This window comes from Salmo salar, chromosome 05, assembly GCF_965601325.2.
Source record: "Salmo salar chromosome 05, fSalSal1, whole genome shotgun sequence".
NCBI lineage: Eukaryota > Metazoa > Chordata > Actinopteri > Salmoniformes > Salmonidae > Salmo > Salmo salar.
Window position 1 is genome coordinate 63,876,695 of NC_138295.1, and position 3,788 is coordinate 63,880,482.

A 3,788-nucleotide genomic window follows, 5' to 3' on the forward strand; every position below is an offset into this window, starting at 1 on the left:
TGATTGTCGGATCGAAGCTGCGATTGGTCCGCTTGATTCAATGCACTTTAAGTCGTGTTTTTTAATTGCAGAACCTGGTCTTTATGTCTATGCGCGGAAACCATAGAATTAGATACACACAGTGGTGTAAAGTACTTAAGTAAAAATACTTTAAGGTACTACTTAAGAAGTTGTTTTGGGTATCTGTACTTTACTTTACTATTTATATTTTTGACAACTTTTACTTTACTACAGTCCTAAAGAAGATAATGTACTTTTTACTCCAAACATTTTCCCTGGCACCCAAAAGTACTCGTTACATTTTGAATGCTTAGCAGGACAGGATAATGGTCCATAATATGCATTTATCAAGAAAACATCCCTGGTCATCCCTACTGCCTCTGATCTTGCGTACTCACTAAACACACATGCCTAATTTGTAAATTATGTCTGAGTGTTAGAGATCCGTAAATTTAAAAAATAAGAAAATAGTGCCGTCTGGTTTGCTTAATATAAGAAATTTGAAATGATTTATACTTTTACTTTTGATACTTAAGTATATTTAAAACCAAATACTTTTTTACTTTTACTCTAGTACTATTTTACTGGGTGAAACACATTTTGAAACATATTTCATAGTCTCAAAACTGTAAAACGTCTCATTGTTTTCCCTCAAATTGCAAAACATCTAAAAAGAAATGTTATACCTTCATGTGAGATTTCTTATAAGCCACATTTACAAATGTAAAAGCTGTTGATGAGTCAGAAAAGTCAAACAAATACTATGTTAAAACACCCTTTTGGGAATATATATATATATATATATATATATATATATATATATATATATATATATATATATATATATATATTACATTTTAGTAATTTAGCAAACGCTCTTCTCCAGAGTGACTTACAGTAGTGAGTGCATACATTTTTGTACTTTTTCGTAGATTGGCGGAAACAATCATCCGTCCCATGACATCCCATGATAATAAAAGCAAGAAACATACACCAGACAGTACCAGTCAAAAGTTTGGACACCTACTCTTTCAAGGGATTTTCTCGATTTCTACATTGTAGAATAATAGCGAAGACATAAAAACTATGAAATAACACATATGGAATCATGTAGTAACCAAAAAAAGTGTTAAACAAATCAAAATATATTTTATATTTGAGATTATTCAAAGTAGTCACCATTTGCCTTGATGACAGCTTTGCACACTCTTGGCATTCTCTCAACCAGCTTCATGAGGTAGTCACCTGGAATGCATTTCAATTAACAGGTCTGCCTGATTAAAGGTTAATTCGTGAAATTTATTTTCTTCTTAATGCTTTTGAGCCAATCAGTTGTATTATGACAAGGTAACCCTATTTGGTAAAAAACCAAGTCCATATTATGGCAAGAACAGCTCAAATAAGCAAAGAGAAACGACAGTCCATCATTACTTTAAGACATGAAGGTCAGTCAATCCGGAAAACGTCTAGAACTTTGAAAGTTTCTTCAAGTGCAGTTGCAAAAACCATCAAGTGCTATGATGAAACTGGCTCACATGAGGACCGCCACAGGAAAGGGAGACCCAGAGTTACCTCTGCTGCAGAGGATAAGTTCATTAGAGTTACCAGCCTCAGAAATTGCAGCCCAAATACATGCTTCACAGAGTTAAAGTAACAGACACATCTCAACATCAACTGTTCAAGGGAGACTACGTGAATCAGGCCTTCATGGTCGAATTGCTGCAAAAAAAACACTACTAAAGGACACCAATAATAAGAAGAGACTTATTTGGGCCAAGAAACACGAGCAATGGACATTTGACCGGTGGAAATCTGTCCTTTGGTCTGATGAGTCCAAATTTGAGATTTTTGGTTCCAACCGCCGTGTCTTTAAGAGACACAGAGTAGGTGAACAGATGATCACTGCATGTGTGGTTCCCACCATGAAGTATGGAGGAGGTGTGATGATGTGGGGGGGATTGCTGATGACACTGTCTGTGATTTATTTAGAATTCAAAGCACACTTAAACAGCATGGCTACCACAGCATTCTGCAGCGATATACCATCTCATTTGGTTTGCACTTAGTAGGACTATCATTTGTTTTTCAACAGAACAATGACCTCCAGGCTGTGTAAGGGCTATTTGACCAAGAAGGAGAGGGATGGAGTGCTGCATCAGATGACCTGGCCTCCACAATCACCCGACCTCAACCCAATTAAGATGGTTTGGGATGAGTTGGACCGCAGAGTGTAGGAAAAGCAGCCAACAAGTGCTCAACATATGTGGGAACTCCTTCAAACCTGTTGGAAAAGCATTCCAGGTGAAGCTGGTTGAGTGAATGCCAAGACTGTGCAAAGCTGTCACCAAGGCAAAGGGTGGCTACTTTGAAGAATCTAAAATATATTTTGATTTGTTTAACACTTTTTTGGTTGCTACATGATTCCATATATATTATTTCATAGTTTTCATGTCTTCACTATTATTCTACAATGTAGAAAATAGTAAAAATAAAGAAAAACCCTTGAATGAGTAGGTGTTAGTGGATTCGGCTATTAGTGGATTTGACTATTTCAGCCACAACCGTTGATGACAGGTGTAGAAAATTGAGCACACAGCCATAAAATCTCCATAGACAGACATTAGCAGTAGAATGGCCTACATGAATTGCTTGGTGACTTTCAACATGGCACCGTCACAGGATGCCACCTTTCCAACAAGTCAGTTTGTCAAATTTCTGCCCTGCTAGAGCTGCCCAGTCAACTGTAAGTGCTGTTTTTTGGAAGTGGAAACTTCTAGAAGAAACAACGGCTCAGCTGACAAGTGGTAGGCCACACAAGCTCACAGAACGGGATCGCAGAGTGCTGAATTTTTGTATTTATACATGATTTATTTAACTAGGCAAGTCAGTTAAGAACAAATTCTTATTTACAATGAAACCCTACCAAAAGGCCTCCTGCGTGGACGGGGATATTTCTTTTTTAAATATAGGACAAAACACACATCACGACAAGAGAGACAACATAACATTACATTAAGAGAGACCTAAGACAACAATATAGCATGGCAGCAACACAACATGACAACAACATGGTAGAAACACAACATGGCAGCAGCACAACATGGTAGCAGCACAAAACATGGTACAAACATTATTGGGCACAGACAACAGCACAAATGGTAAGAAGGTAGAGACAACAATACATCACGCAAAGCAGCCACAACTGTCAGTAAGAGTCTCCATGATTGAATCTTTGAATGAAGAGACTGAGATACAACTGTCCAGTTTGAGTGTTTGTAGCAACTTGTTCCAGTTGCTAGCTGCAGCAAACAGAAAAGACAAGCCACCCAGGGATGTGTGTGCTTTGGGGACCTTTAACAGAATGTGACTGGCAGAACAGGTGTTGTATGTGGAGGATGAGGGCTGCAGTAAATATCTCAGATAGGGGGGAGTGAGACCTAAGAGGGTTTTATAAATAATTAACAACCTGTGGGTATTGCGACGGGTATACAGAGATGACCAGTTTACAGAGGAGTATAGAGTGCAGTGATGTGCCCGATAAAGAGCATTCGTGGAAAATCTGATGGCCGAATGGTAAAGAACATCTAGCCGCTCGAGAGCACCCTTACCTGCCGATCTATAAATTACGTTTCCGTAATCTAGAATGGGTAGGATGGTCATCTGAATCAGGGTTAGTTTGGCAGCTGGGATGAAAGAGGAGCAATTACAATAGAGGATACCAAGTCTAGATTTAACTTTAGCCTGCAGCTTTGATATGTGCTGAGAGAAGGACAGTTTACCATCTAGCC